Source organism: Ovis canadensis, chromosome 6 (assembly GCF_042477335.2).
Source record: "Ovis canadensis isolate MfBH-ARS-UI-01 breed Bighorn chromosome 6, ARS-UI_OviCan_v2, whole genome shotgun sequence".
In the NCBI taxonomy this organism is placed as follows: domain Eukaryota; kingdom Metazoa; phylum Chordata; class Mammalia; order Artiodactyla; family Bovidae; genus Ovis; species Ovis canadensis.
The window spans coordinates 129,440,902-129,457,045 of record NC_091250.1 but is presented as its reverse complement, the minus strand read 5'-3'; the positions used below and the strand labels follow the sequence as shown (position 1 = coordinate 129,457,045).

Here is a 16,144-nt window from a genome sequence, read left to right as displayed (position 1 = left end):
TGTATTTCTCACCTTTTTCCCTGATGAGTCTCACTAATGGGTGGTCAGTTTTGTTTATCTTCTTAAAGAATCATCTTTTAGTTTTTTTTTAAATCTTTGTTATTACCGCCTTCATTTCTTCTTTAATTTGTTTCTGCTCTGATATGTATGATTTCTTCCCTAAGTTTGAGTATTTTTTGTTATTCTTTTTCTATTTGCTTTATATGTCAGATTTGGTTGTTTATTTGATGTTTCTCTTGTTTCTTGTTTTTTTCTTTTTCTCTTGTTTCTTGTTTTGCTGTAAACTTCCCTCTTAGCACTGCATTTACTGAAACCCATAGGCTTTGAGTTGTCATGATTTCATTGTCATGTGCTTCTAGGTTTTTTTTATGTTTCCTTGATTTCTTCAGTAATCTCTTAGTTATTCAAGACATATTGTTTAGCCTCCATGTGTTTGTGTTTTTATAGATTTTTCCCCCTGTAATTGATATCTATTCTTATAGCATGTGGTCAGAAAAGATGCTTGAAATGATTTCGGTTTTTAAACTTTACCATGGTTTGATTTGTTACCTAGGACGTGGTCTATCTTGTGCATATTCCATGTGCACTGGAGAAAAATGTGAAATCTACTGCTTTTGGATGAAACAGTCCAAAGGGTCCAATGTATCATTTAAAGCTTCTGTTTCCTTGTTAATTTTCTGTCCGGATGATCTGTCCATTGATGTGAGTAGGGTATAAAAGCCACCCACTGTTATTGTGTTACTGTTGATTTCCCCTTTAACAGTTTTTAGCATTTGCCTTATGTATTGATCTGCTCCTCTGTTGGGTGCATATATACTTATACTTGCTGTAGCTTCTTCTTGGATTGGCCCCTTGCTCATTATGTGGGATCCTTCATTGTCTCTTGTAAAGGGCTTTATTTTGAAGTCTATTTTATCGGATATGAGTATTGCTACTTTCACTTTCTTTTGATTTCCATTGTGTGGAGTATCTTTTTCCAGCTCCTCACTTTCAGCCTGTGTGTGTCCCTAGGTCTGAGGTGGATCTCTTGTAGATAGCATGCACAGTGGTCTTGTTTTTGTATCAGTTCAGCCAGTCCCTATCTTTTTGTAGAAACATTGAGTCCATTTACATTTAAGGTAATGATTGATACCTGTGATCCTATTACCATTTACTTTCTTGTTTTGGGTTTCTTTTAGGTCTATTCTTTCTCTTGTGTTTTCTGTCTAGATAAGCTCATTTAGCGTTTGTTGTAAAGCTGCTTTGGTGCTGCTGAATTGTGTTAACTTTTGCTTGTCTGGAAAGCTTTTGATTTTTCCGGAATGCAGTCCTTGCTGGGTAGAGTAATCTTGGTTGCAGGTTTTTTCCTGTAATCCCTTTAAGTCTATCCTGCCACTTCCTTCAGGTCTGCAGAGCTTCTGGTAAAGGATGTGCAGTTAGCCTTATGAGAAACACCTTGTGTGTTATTTGTTGCTTTCCCCTTGCTGCCTTTAATATTTGTTTTTTGTGTTTAAAGTCTGGCAGATGTGAATGATCTTGCCATGACCGATGAGACTAGTGATAAGTCATCCCTTTAGACTGGGTTTGTGTTCCCTGAATGAAGTAAAGACTGAATGTGGAATTGAAAGTGAAAGTGAAAGTGAAGTCGCTCAGTTGTGTCTGACTCTTTGCGACCCGTGGGCTGTAGCCCACCAAGCTCCTCCGTCCATGGGATTCTCCAGACAAGAATAGAATGTGGAATTAGGGGCCACCAAATCAACACCCATTGGGCCTGCCCTCCTCAGACAGACCATCTGGGGTCAGGGTGTGCTCTACACAGTTTACTGACCCCTCATCTCAGACCCACCATCCCCAGGTCTTCCCCCTCCTCTCCAGCTACTCCTTCTTGGTCTCCTCTGTTTCATACACACCATCTGCTGCTCCCATTGGTCCCTGAGTCCTCAGAGCCCGCCCCCAGTCCAGCCACCTGGTGGACTTCATCACCTCCTCTGCACCAGACCCCAAGTCTACTCCAGGCTCCCCCCAGCCTCCCAGCAGTCACCCACCTCCTGGTTGGGCCTTGTTTGTGAATCTGATCTCATTTTTGCCCCAGAACCCTGGAATCTTCTGGGCCAGAGCCAGTGTCCCAGACTGGTGAGCTCGTCAGTGAAGGGCAGTTTGACTTGGCACCAGGCACTTGAATTCATTGAGGCTTTGTTCTCTCATCCTAACATGCAGAATTTAGCCCCAGCTCAGAGTATTCAGGTATTATATTTCAGGAGCATCTTTGGGAAGTTTAACCAATAGATTCTCAAATCTGGGGACTTCTGCAGTCACCTTGATCTCTGCACATAGGGATGCCATGAAAATCATGAATAAATAGATGAATATTTAGGTAATTCTGGAATGGGCCATTTGACTTTGTATCTGTTTCACCAAGACCCTGCTTGGTCTGGAATAGAATTTCAGCCCTGGAGAAGGGCACGAAGCCTGAGAGAGTGAGGGGGTGATGGGCCACCATTCAGTCACTGAGGAGCTTTATCTCTTTGCAGAAGGACACAGCTTTCTCTATGAAACATTTGGGATTCGACCACAATTCTCCTGGCAGGTCGACCCATTTGGTGCATCTGCCACGACCCCCACCCTCTTTGCCCTGGCTGGCTTCAATGCCCATGTTATCTCCAGGATTGACTACGACCTGAAGGAGGCCATGCAGATTAACCAGGTGAGTCGTGAGCTGCATCTACTCATCCACGTTCTAACCATCAGAACTGAAAAACACTTCTGCACCTATAATGATCCATAATGAGCTCCACAATATTTGGGGACATTCAAGCCGAGTTACAGACAGCCTGGCTGGCAGGCCCTGGCAGAGAGTCCTGCCCTGAGGAGGGTCAGATGAAGGTGCAGATAGGCAGCATCTGGAGGGCTGATTCCTCTGCCTCCTGTGGCTTTGGGAGGTCAGGGGGAACCTTGAGGAAGGGGCAGCAGAGGAGGATCTTGACCGGAACCTCTGAGAGCAGTGGGGGTGGTGAGCGATGAAACTCAGGCGGGGCCTGGAGGGGGGGAGCTGGAAGCCATGTTGCCCCCGGGCACTCACTCCATCCCTCCGGGTTTGCAGCAGCTGCAGTTCGTGTGGCGAGGGTCCAGATCCCTGTCGGCACAGCAGGAAATCTTCACACACGTCCTGGACCATTTTGGCTACTGCTCGTGAGCACCTGCCTCTGGCCAGTCCCCGTCCCAGCACCCTCCTTGGACCACCTCAGCCACGCCCCTCATGGCCAGCCCTGAGGGCACACACTGAGCACCCATCTTACAGAAAGAACAACTGTGGCCTGGACGTGCAGCCAAGGTCCCACAGTAGCAGCCATGGGGCAGCTGCACTGAGCTCTGGAGGCAGTATCAAGGCCTTTGTGTCCTCAGCCCCTCTGTGGGCTGTCTTGTGGGCAGCTCTACATCCAGTCCCCTCTGCCCTCTGTGCCTGCGAGGCTGTGGGCAGGGGCTGAGCCCTCATGAACAGGGGAAGTGGGATGAAGGGGCAGCTTGGAGAAGAACCTGGGGGGACTCACTAGCAGGTTACTGACATTGGGCTCCACTCTGCACCTGGCACTGCTTCTCAGCTTTTCCACCAGTACTTTCACTCAGTCCTCTTAGTGATCTTCATACATTCTATGATCAGGAGACTGAGGTTCACAGTGTTTCAAATTGGTCATTCCTGTGGGCTGGTCAATGGGCCCCCCTATGTGATTCCTTGCTGCCCAGCATGAATGGCGAGACCCTCACCAGCGGCTGTCCAGAGCCCTGAGGTTCCTTCCTGGGGTCAGAGCCTCCCGGGCTATATTGGAGTCTGAGGATTTTGTGCTACTGCTCTATCTTTGTATAGAATTTTGTGATTCTGTTCATCATGATGTTTTTTTCATTATATTTTATTTCAAAAGTGTGAAAATCTCATCATGGTGATACTGAGATTTTTGCAAGTGCGAAGTTTTGTGCAAAGGTGAATATCTCACTTGCGTCGTTTAGGTCACAGCCCTGCTCGGGGTTCTTGGAATAAGATTTGATGGCTAACCCTAAAGAATGAATGATCACACAAATCATACCTGATCCATGTGGAAGAACTGGGGCGCAGAGGGTGTGTGCTCCACAGAACAGCTGAAAAATCATGGGCCTTTCAGGGTAATGTGGCCAAGGTCCTGCAGGACTGAAATGTGACACCTTCTGTCCACATAGCTCTCATCTGCCTACCACCACCCTGTCTGCAACAGAAGCTCCGATGCTCTGACCTTGCTGAGCTCTGCTTGTCTCCCAGACCTCGGGCTGCTGCTCTTCTCAGGGCTGGGCCCCCTAATACTCCTCTCCCTCTCTCAGTGAAGGATTTTACTGGGATGGTGAACCCATCTTCCCACATCCACCTGCGGATGGCTGGTACCCCAACATGCAATTACCTGTCACTCAGAAAAGTCTCCAGTCCTTTGTTGAGGCCATGTTGTACTACGTGGGGGAATGAGCCACCTGGTTCCAGACACCACACCTCCTCTGGCCCTGGGTAAGTTGGGGACCCAACCAGGCCCTGGTTCCTCAATTCTGCCCAGGGTGTGCTGTCATGCGTCCGATCTCAGCACATGGGTCCACTCGGGACTGGTGCTCAGTGTTAGCCAGGCCAGTGTCCATCCAGGCAATGGGCCATCCCAGCCCCGGCTCCGTCCTCCTTCCCAAGTCCTCACCCAGTCTACCATCTCCTCCCCCCACTCTGGATCACCCCCACCACCTCCACCTCTGAGGTATCCCCTCCCCGACGCAGGCTCCAGCCTCTCCCCAGCTCTCCCCTCCTTTCTCCTTCTCAATGCTGGCAGCAGAGGCCTGGGCCTGAATCCTGGCTCCCTACTCAGGGGCTGTGAGACTTGGGACCCTCTGGGCCTCACTTTTGTCATCTGTGAAATGGGGATGATGACAGGACCTGCTTCATAGGCTGGTTTTGAGGTCAAGAAGGGAAAGACACCCCCAGGGGACAGTGCCCAACACCCAGTCACCACTGTTGTCACAGCTAAACTGTATGGAGCACCCAATGTGTGCCTGGTACTCTTCTATGGGATGCATGAGTCTCCCCCATTTTCTCTGCCCAACTGGGCACAGGGGCAGGCCCTATAGTGTCCTATCTGCTACTCATAAGGAACCAAGAGCCAGAGAGGTTAGGGAATCTTTCTGACGCCACACAGGTACTTAGCAGGGCAGCTAGGAAAGTGGAATTTGTGCTCAGGCCATCAGAAAAGCTATACAGCCTGCTTTCTTTGCGTACAACTGTCTCTTTTTTTTGGGGGGGGGGAGTTAAATTATTTTTAATATATGAGTGTGTGTGTGTGTGTGTGTGTGTGTGTGTTAGTCACTCAGTTGTGGCCAATTCTTTGTGATCCTGTGTACTGTAACCCTCTAAGCTCCTCTGTCCATGGGATTCTCTAGGCAAGAATAGCGTAGTGGTTTGCCATTTCCTACTCCAGTATATATGAGCAAATATTAATAACTTTTGAACAAAATTGTATATATTAGGTAAACAGGAAAACTGATATGATAACTTAAATCAAAATATATTAATATTTGGCAGCTTGACAGGCTGCCAGTTAAAAAAAAACAATGAAATGTTTACTGTCTCAAGAATTATATGTATGTATGTATGCTTATGAGGCTTCCCTGGTGGCTCAGACGGTGAAGCATCTGCCTGCAATACGGGAGACCCAGGTTCAATCCCTGGGTTGGGAAGATCCCCTGGAGAAGGCAATGGCAACACACTCCAGTATTCTTGCCTGGAAAATTCCATGGACTGAGGAGTCTGGTGGGCTACAGTCCATGGCGTTGCAAAGAGTCGGACATGACTGAGCAACTTCACTTTGACTTTCACTTTTATGTTTGCATATATATGTATTGTAATATGATCACTACAAAGATCTCGTTAATATTTGTCACCACAAATAGTTACACAATTTTTTTCTATAATACAAACTTTAAAATTTACCTTTTAACAACTTTCAATTCAATAATAGAGTATGGCTCACCACAGCCTCCACTCTGTGCAGTACAACCTTACAACCTTGTAACTTTGTAGAGGGCAATTTGTACCTTACGGCCTCTATCATGCATCCACCCTACCCTCCTGTTTTTGGCATCCACCAATCTGTTCTCTCTGTACATGAACCCATTTTTCACATGTTTTCTCTTTTCCGTTAATTCACATATGCATGACACCAACAGTATTTCATCTTCCTCTGTCTGACTGTTTCCCTGAGCATAATGCCCTCAAGTTCCACGCATGTTGTTGCAAATGGCAGGATTTCCTCTTTTGATGGTGAATAACACTGTGTACGTAAAGCACGTTCTCTTGATCTGATCATCCATTGATGGTTGGTTGATTCCACGCCTTGACTGTTATAAATGATGCTGCAGTGAACATGAGGATACAAAAGTCTTTTCAAAATAGTATTTTCGTTGCCTTTGAATAAGTATGAAGAGAGGGGATGGCTGAATCAGCTCTTTTATTAATTTTGGGGGGACTCTCCATACTGTTTTCATCATGGCTGGGCCAATTTACATTCAGGCCAACAGCGCATGAATGTCTCCTTTTCTCCTTATCCTGACATACGTGAGTTGTTTCTTTTCTCATAAACAATAGCTGTCCTAATAGTTGTGAGGTTGTACCTCTGTCTAATTTTATTTGTTCAGCATCTCTTCCCATCTGTTGGTATCTCCATGTCTTCCTTGGACAAATGTCTTTTCAAGAACTCTGTCCATTTTTTACCTGACTTGTTTGCATTACTACTACTGATTTGTGTGTGTTCTTTATATATTTTGGATATTAACCCTTTTCAGATTTATGACTTGCAAATATTTTCTCTCCTTTCCTAGGCTGTCTTTATTTATGGTGTTTCTTTGCTGTGCAGAAGCTTTTAGTTTGATGTAGTCTGCTTGTTGATCGTGCTTGTTTATCCCTTTCCACGTGGTACCCATCCAAAAACTCATCATCAAGACCAGTGATAAGGAATTTACTGCTTACACTTCCTTCTGGAGGTTTTATAGTTTCACGTGTCCTACTCTTTGTGAACACTTGGACTACACAGTCCATGGAATTCTCCAGGCCGGAATACTGGAGTGGGTAGCCATTCCCTTCTGCACGGGATCTTCCCAACACAGGGATTGAACCCAGGTCTTCTGCACTGCAGACAGATTACCAGCTGAACCACCAGGGAAGACCAAGAATATGGGAGTGGGTAGCTTATTCCTTCTCCAGTGGATCTTCCCAACCCAGGAATTGAACTAGAGTCTCCTGCATTTCAAGTGGATTCTTTACCAGCTGAGCTACCAGGGAAGCCCTTATAGTTCCAGGAGTTACAATCAAGTCTTTGCTTAACTTGAGTTACTCTTTGAGTACTGTGTCCGGCAGTGGTCCCACCTCATTCTACACATGAGGATGTTCAGTTTTCACCAGACTGTTTCTGGTAGAAGATGTCCTTTCCCCAGTTTATATTCTTGCCCTTTTGCTGTAATAGAATTGCCATACACACATGGCTTTGTTCCTGAGCTCTCTATTCTATCCCATTGATCCATCTGTATCTTTTATTGTTGGTGCCAGACTATTTGGCTTGCTGTGACTTTGCCGTGAAGTCTGAAATCAGGGTGCACGGTGTTTCAAGTTTTGTTCTTCCCACTAAAGATTGCTCTGACTACCCAGAGTCTTCTGTGGTTCTCACAAATTTAAAGATTGGTTGTTCTCTTTCTGTGAAAAACGTCTTTGGAATTTTCATAGGTGTTGCATTGAATCTGTAGATGGCTTTGGAAAAGGAGGCCCTCTTCTTGCAGTCGTGAGCACAGAGTGTTTTCCCACTCACTTGTGTCTTCCTCCATTTCTATCATCACCATGTCATCTAGTTTTCAGTGTACAGGGCTGTCACCTGCTCCATGAAATGTATTCTTAGGTATTTTACCTTTTTGATATAACTATAAATCGGATTGTTTCCTTCATTTCTCTTTCTGATGATCAGTTATTAGTGTGTGGGAACACCAGAGCAGGTGATTATGTGTATTGATATTTTTATCTTGCAACTTTACTGCTGTTATTCATTTAAGATTTGTCTTTCGGGTTTTATATGATCTTTATTTCTATAACACCATTATAATTGCCATTAGTGAGAATTTTACTGGTTCTGCTCCAATTTACATGTCTTTCCTTTCCTATTTGCTACTCTCTATGCTTTATAAAACCATGTTAAATAAGTGGTGAGTGGGATCACCCTTGTCTTTTTCATGATCTCACAGGAATAGGTTTTATCTTTTCATCCTTGAATTGATGTCAGTTGTCAGATGTCATATAAGATCTCTCAAATGATGACATACTTTCCATTCAGTTCTACTTTGATGAGGGTTTTTATCATAAATGGAAGATGAATTATGTCATATGCTTTTTTTGCATCTGTTGAGATGATCATACAATTTTTATCTTGCATTTTCTTAGTGTGCTGTAGTACATGGATTGATTTGAGGATGTTGAACAATCCCTGCATTCCTGGAATAAATCCTGCTTGAAGATGGTATAATATTGTCTTCATGTATTTGAATTTGTTTTGCTAATGTGTTGTTGATTTCGTGTCTATGTTCCTGGGAGATATTGAGGCTTCTTTGCCTAGTTTCATGTCAGGGTGATCTTGGCCTTGTATTTGACCAAGAAATTATATTGAAACTTTTCTGTCCAGTTCTAGTTTATGGGACAGACTAACAAGAATGTGTATCAGTTCTTCTTCAATAGCTGATAGAAATTTCCACTGAGAGTTGATCATTGGTTTCTTGAGAGGTATCTGAATCCAGGTTCAATTTTATTACTAGGAATCCATTGTTCATTCTTTCTATTTATGCATAGTTTAGATTATATATTTCCAAGAATTTATTGGTTTTTATACTTTGGCATCTTTCAGAGGATGTAATTAAGGTCAGTAAATTCAAGTAAGCCATTATCCTTTTTATTCACGTTTAGTATCTTACCATAATTAAGGTTATTAATATCTAGTAATGTGCTGGGGTTTAAGAAACAGTCAGGAAGTGAAGTCAATCAGACACAGAAAGCCAAAACCTGAATCATCTCTCATGCGGAATTTCACAAGTCTTATAGAGAAAGAGATGAGATTTTGGCAGCCAAAGGTGGCCCTAGAGAGTGTGCAGAATTGGGGAATGTTGTGAAAGGGTCCAAAGCTGCAGCTGTAAGACAAACCAGTGCCGGGGAAACACCCTCAACATGGCAGAGAGGCAGACACACCCCAGCACAGGGCCTGGGATTCATGCCCGCCGTGGGGAGTGCGGGTGGTCATGGGGATAGGAGGGGCTCTCCCCCTGCAGGCTGGGCTCTGCACCCAGAAGGGCAGGGCATTGCTTCTGTCCCCGGGCCTGCAGGGATGTGACAGGCAGTTCTTCAATGCTTCACTGCAATTCACCAACATGGACCGTGTAATGGAGGAGGTCAACAAGTTCACATACCAGCACGGCATCTCGGTGCAGTACGCTATGCTGGGCAACTACTTCCAGGCTGTGCATGCTCACCAGCTCTCCTAGAAGGTCCGAGACCACCAAGACTTCCTGCCTTATTCCTCAGGTAGGAGCCTCTGGTGGGGGATCAGGGAGGGATTCAGTGCCAGGGAGGAAAGGGGCCCCCAAACTCAGTGCCTGCTCAGGCCTCTGCTTGGAGCCTGCTAGGGGCTCTGGGGGAGGTACAGGCCCTGACCCTCCTGCCTGACACCCTCCACACACTGCCCACTTCCTAGCTCCCGGAGCCTCTCACGCTGTCCACACGCAGCAGGTCCCGTCTCTGCCTTTTATTGCAGTGCTGCCAGAGGACTGGCCCGTGCCCACCTCCTCTTCCTGCAAAGTCCCAATTGTTCTGTAGTGTCACCTCCTCTGATCCCCACATGGTGCTTGTGGTAAAGAATCCACCTGCCAATGCAGGAGACACAGGAGATGCAGGTTGGACCCCTGGGTAGGGAAGATCCCTCGGAGGAGGAAATGGCAACCCGCTCCAGGATTCTTGCCCGGGAAATCCCATGGACAGAGGAGCCTGGTGGGCTACAGTCCGTGGGGCCACAGCGTCGGACACGACTGAGCATGCATGCATGCGTGTCACCTCCTCTAGGAAGCCTTTCCTGACCTTAAGTCTCGATCGGCTGTCTCCTCTTCCCCTCAGGGTCCCACTTTTCACCTATTGCCACAGAGGCATTATTGGGGGACCTTGTCTCCCACAAACCCGTGTCCTGGAGGCCAGGACGGGTTTGGCTGTGGCCGGCAAGGCTCAGGGTGAAAGGTCATGGACTGAGCCTTGTGGTGGGTTGTGTGCACCGTGGAACCGTTCTGTGTCAGGAAAGCAGGGACGTTCATCTTGGTTAGCGCATCCAGTGTGAGAATGAAGTGAGATGAGGAGAGCCCTTAGCCTAGTGCCTGGGCCAGAGCCAGGGCTCAGCAGATGCAGCTGTTAACACTGACAGCAGCATCTCCATCCTGGGAGGCCAGGCGCCATCCTGGACATGCTGTGGGCACTCCATGCTGAGGAAGCTAGCCCAGGGCCTGATGCCCTGAAGGAAGCCCAGCATCAGTGCCTCTTCCCGGTCCAGCCCTACCCACCTCCAAGCGGACCCTCTAGAAGGTCCAGCTCCTCTATCTGTAAGCCAGACAGGAATTATGCACACACAGCCTCCCACTGACAGCTGGGGAGACAGAAATGCCCTCCACAGCCCAGTCCAGCCCTTGCTCAGGGCATCTGCGGGGGACGGTGTTGGTGAAATTATTGAACATCTGAAACCCTTACTGCATACAATGCCAGAATCCTTCAAAGATCCTTGTTGTCCTGCTCCCTTTTGCAGAGAAAGAGGAGCTAGGGGGTGTGGGTGTGGGGAGAGACTGTGGCCAGGACTCCATGAGCCAGGGCAGCCCAGGGACCCTGACCAGGCCCTGCCACCCAGCCACCTTTGCCCAGCCCTAGGGCCTAACCGGGAGCACTCAGCAAGAGAGTGTTTGAAGTGAAGGCACAGCACAGTCTGCAGAAGCCATAGGAGTCGAGAAGAGTGGGAGATGAAACACTTGCTGAGAGACAGCTCAGACCTCATGTGCTTGGCATGTTTCCTCCCAATCCTGCTTTGAACTCTGTCCAGGGTCAGGGAAGTAGCTCCAGGGGTATGCCAGCTCCCACCCCCGTGCCATTCATTCCTGATAGGCAGACAGAGGGACCTACTGAGATGCAGGCCAGCAAAGGATCTCTTTTGTCCTCAGAGGTATACAGGGCTGCCACACTCCAGCCCTTCCCTCTGGGTCTTGCCATCATCCCCCATTCCAGGGCCTTTCCCCACAGGCCATTCCAGGGGCCCAGGTGCACACTGGGTGTCTTGTCCTTGCCACAGTCCTTCAGCACTTGGGATTCTCCAGGCCTGCCCCAGCCCCGCCTGATGCTACCAGCTGCCCAGGCCTTCCAGGGATCTTGTACCATTGCTAACTTGGCTGGACCAGGAACCCTGAGATCATCCCAGGCCTAGACTGTATCTACGGGAACCCAGGCAGATCCATCTCTGACCTCATCTTCCTCAGCATTTCCCAGATGGGGCTCAGGGGCCTCTGTGGGCAGGACCTCACACCCATTCCTGGCCTTTGCTCCTAGATTTATTTCATGCCTGGGCTGGATTCTACGCCTCCCGAAGTGGTCTCAAGGGGCTGGTGAGGAGAGCCAGCGCTCTGCTGTATGCCGGGGAGTCCATGTTCACACGCTACGTGCTGTTGGCTCCCCACCGGTTCCTGGACCCGGCCTGGGGCCTGCAGCAGTTCCAGCAGCTCCGCTGGGTGGTCTCCGAGGTAACGCAGTGCCTCGTAGAGACAGGATAGGGTTGGACCCTCCTGGGCTGTGTGCTTCCCCCTTCCCAACCCAGCACACCTCCCAGTCCATGGTCACTACAGGTCCACTTTACAGATGAGAAAACCCCAATTCTCCAGCAGCACCTGCTGAGAGGGAAGGGGAGTCAGGGCCCAGTGGGCATCAGGACAGCAGGTGCTGAGCAGAGGCCGGCCTGACCCCACTCTTGCTCTGCTCTGCTGGGGGCCCAGGTCCAGCACCATGATGCCATCACTGGGACTCATGCTGTCAAGGTTGGTGACATGTTTGTAGAGAACCTGAGCACCAGGATGGAAGGGGTGCACAAGCTGATGGCCTCGATCATCCAGGACAGGTCTCCAGCCCACTCGGGTAAGTGAGGCCCCTAGGGGCACAGTGGGCCCTGGCAGGCGTCTGCCCCATTCTGAGAAGAGAGCCTGAGGGTCAGGGGATGGACCAGGATACCTGAACATCAGACTCAAGTCCCATTCAGTGGAGGCCCTCATTTCAGTGTGAGCTGGGCAGGTGCCTTCACTTCTCTGAGCCCTGTTTCCTCTCTATGATTGAGGAAGGGCTGTTGTTCCTAGAGGGAGGAAAAAATGCTAACACATTCTGGATGTTGCCAACATATTGTTTGCACAATTTAATGTAACACTTAATGACCTGATAACCACAATGGTGTGATCACTTACCTACAGTCAGGCATCCTGGAGTGTGAGTCAAGTGGGCCTTAGGAAGCATTACTATGAAGAAAGCTAATGGGGGTGACTGAATTCCAGCTAAGCTCTTTTAAATCCTAAAAGATAATGCTGTTAAAGTGCTGCACCCAGCATGCCATCAAATTTGGAAAACTCAGCAGTGGCCACAAGACTGGAAAAGTCCGTCTTCATACCAATCCCGAAGAACAGTAATGCCAAAGATGCTCAAATGACCACACAGTTGTGCTGATTTTGCATGTTAGCAAGGTTATGCTCAAAATCTTTCAAGCTAGGCTTAAGCAGTATGTGAATGGAGAACTTCCAGATGTACAAGGTGGATTTAGCAAAGGTAAAGGGATCAGAAATCAAACTGCCAACATCCCTTGGATCACAAAAAGCAAGAGAATGCCAGAAAATCATTTACATTTGCTTCATTGACTACACTAAAACCTTTGACAGTGTGGATCACAACAAACTGCAGAAAATTCTTCAAGAGATAGGAATACCAGTCCACCTTACTTGCCTCCTTGGAAACCTGCATGCAGGTCAAGAAGCAATATTTAGAATCGGACATGGAACAATGAACTGCTTCAACATTGGGAAAGGAGCACATCAAGGCTCTATACTGTCACCCTGCGTATGTAACTTACATGCACAATGCGTCATGTGAAATGCTGGGCTGGATGAAGCACAGACTGGCATCAGGATTGCCAGGAGAAAAATCAATAACCTCAGATATGCAGATGACACCACCATTATGGGAGAAAGTGAAGAGGACCTAAAGAGCCCCTTGAGGAAGGTAAAAGAGGAAAGTGAAAAAGCTGGCTTACAACTCAACATTCAAAAAAAATGAAGATCATGGCATCTGGTCCCATCACTTCATGACAAATAGATGGGGAAAAATGAAAACAGTGGAAGACTTTATTTTCTTGGGCTCCAAAATCACTGCAGATGGTGACTTGCAGCCATAAAATTAAAAGACCCTTACTTCTTGGAAGAAAAGCCTTGACAAACCGCCGGGGTCCAGCCCCGGTGGATCCAGGGAATTCGAAGGGTGGACAGCGTCGGCGTGGAAAGACTTGTTTATTTATTAAAGTAAGATTAGATTAAGAAACTATAGTGTAGTAAGAAGATTAAGTGGAGGAAGAGGGCTGAATAGCTTGGTTTACGCGGAAGGCCAATAAAATTCCAGACAAGGAATTTGCACCATCTACGTAGGGCCACCGGCGCCCGCTTGAATATCTAAGGGTGCCTCGCCTTAAGCTCCCTTTCTCGCAGGTCTTAACAGCCAGGGCAAGTAAGTAGACCTGGCGAGCCTCCACGCCCCAGATGGAGATTCAGCCTGAAGTTAAAGTAAAGAGCAGAGAGAGGGAAAGAGAGAGAAGAAGAAAGAGAGAGAGAGAGAGAGACACGGGGGGAACCAGAGTCCCAAGAAACCAGGCCGGGAGACTAGTTAGAGAAGCTGGTCCAAGAAGCTGGCCCCCGGCCCCTGGCCCCCGAAGCTGGCCCCATCCTTTATTGTTCAGAAGGCCTTTTATACTTTTGATAAAACACAGAGATCAATGGGTAACACAAGATTATGTAGCGTTCGCAGCTCAGGCTCTTTCTATACATCATTTGGTATACAAAAGGTCTCAGGTGATTTACATTATCTTCTGGCCAAGAGGCTTGTTAACACTTTTTGGCTCTCTTCCTTAATGAATGTTAATCTTGTTTCCCCTGAAGTGTTTTTCTTTAATCTACATCTCCTTAAAGCATTAACATTAAAGTTACATCTCTATAGAATAAAGGTGCAGTGGGATATAACAAAGAAGGTACTTAACTCAAAGATCTAATGTTGCTAATACAAGGTCTACTACTTGTTTTTCTAACTATATCTACAACTAAAGGATGTGAAAATTTGGCAGCAAATATTGACTCAACAAATGAAACCTTTAATCAGTCCTATTCTAAAGATTTTGACTCCTCGGAAGCTCCTACATTCCTAGGATGTTTTAAGCTTCCTGTGCCTCCTGCTGTCAGGAGGCCTCAAACATTCACACGCGCAGCTGTACGAGTCCTGCAGGCAGGCTAGAAAGCCATCAGAGGGGTTTTTGGATTGAAACACTCTTTCAAATGCAGAAGACTAAAGCCCTGAATTGACTTTTTCCAGAAAATGTCAGAAGAGTGGAAAAGCAGAGCACAAAAGCTGGCAGATTTTTATTGGGGTACATGCTTAGGAATTTCCAGAGGGGTCCCTGAAGTCTGAGCACGCCTTGCGTATGTCAGCTTCCTTCCTCATGACCTTGTCACGGGCGGGATTCCTCACACTGGCTCCCGGCAACAAACCTAGGGAGGGTATTAAAAAGCAGAGGCATCACTTTGCTGACAACGGTCCATATAGCCAAAACTATAGTCTTTCTAGTGTTCATGTACAGATATGAGAACTGGACCATAAAGAAGGCAGAGTGCAAAAGAATGGATGCTTTTGAACTATGGTATGGTGCTGAGGAAGACTCTTGAGAGTCCCTTGTACTCAAGAAGATCAAACTAGTCAATCCTAAAAGGTAGCAACCCTGAATACTCTTTGGAAGAACTGATTCTGAAGCTGAAACTCCAATAGTCTGTCCACCTGATGTGAAGAGCTGACTCATTGGAAAAGAGCCTGATACTGAGAAAGACTGAGGGCAGGAGAAGAGGATGACAGGGGATGAGACGGTTGGATGGCATTATCAACTCAGTGGACATGAGTTTGAGCAAGCTCTAGGAGATGGAGAGATGGGAAGGCCTGGCATGCTGCAGTCCATGGGGTCTCAAAAAGTCACACACTATTGAGCGACTTAACAGGAATCACACATCCTGAAAGCTGAAATGGTCACTGTCCTCACTTCATAGCTGAGGACCCATGCACAACACACAGCTCATGGCCCTGCCCAGGGTCAGACAGGTTGGATTGGGACCCTTAGCCAAGTGCTCCCCAGCTCTGCAGACTGCATGCAGTTTTCTCAGGGACCTTGGCCAGTCTGGCCCCTGCACTCCCTCCTGAGCTCTGCTTGGAGGCACATCACATCTGGGCGGCCATGTGACTAGCTTCTTTGTCTATGAGGGTTTCACAGGTGGAGAGTGAGTATCACTCCATTTGCCTGAAGCTGACAGGCTTCATCCTTGAAAATCCTGGGCCAACAGAGACAACTGTTGTCCCTGCAGGAGCATGTGGGCCGCCCACCTTCCCAGGGTCCACACTCACCCTGCTCTCTCTCACTGTGCCCTCCCCACCCTGCCCCTCCCCTCACCTGCCCAGCTCTGCCCTATGCTCTGTGTACAGTCCCATCTTACCTTCAGACTCTGGAAGAGCCCTGGGGTCAGGAGTGCAGCAGACTGGAATCCTGTCCATAGGGACTGGGGTGGGGAGGGGATGATGGGCATAGAAATGGAGGTAGAACTGGGTCCTTCCAGTGTCTGGTGAGGCCAGCCATTCCCATGAGCTCACGGGGGCAGCTCCCCAAGGAAGGGGCAGGTGGAGACCCCAGAAAGGCATCCAGCCATGGGAACTGCATGGGCGGAGGCCCGATCCAGAAGTCATCAAACATGGTCATAGCCTGGGGCATATGGGGTGGGGAAGGAGTGGAAA

The 16,144-nt window shown here is 47.7% G+C and overlaps 1 pseudogene; it reads left to right on the top strand.

Annotated features, from left to right (window-relative positions):
• LOC138442943 (epididymis-specific alpha-mannosidase-like) overlaps positions 1-16,144 on the top strand; it is a 43,889-nt pseudogene that overhangs the window by 7,654 nt on the left and 20,091 nt on the right.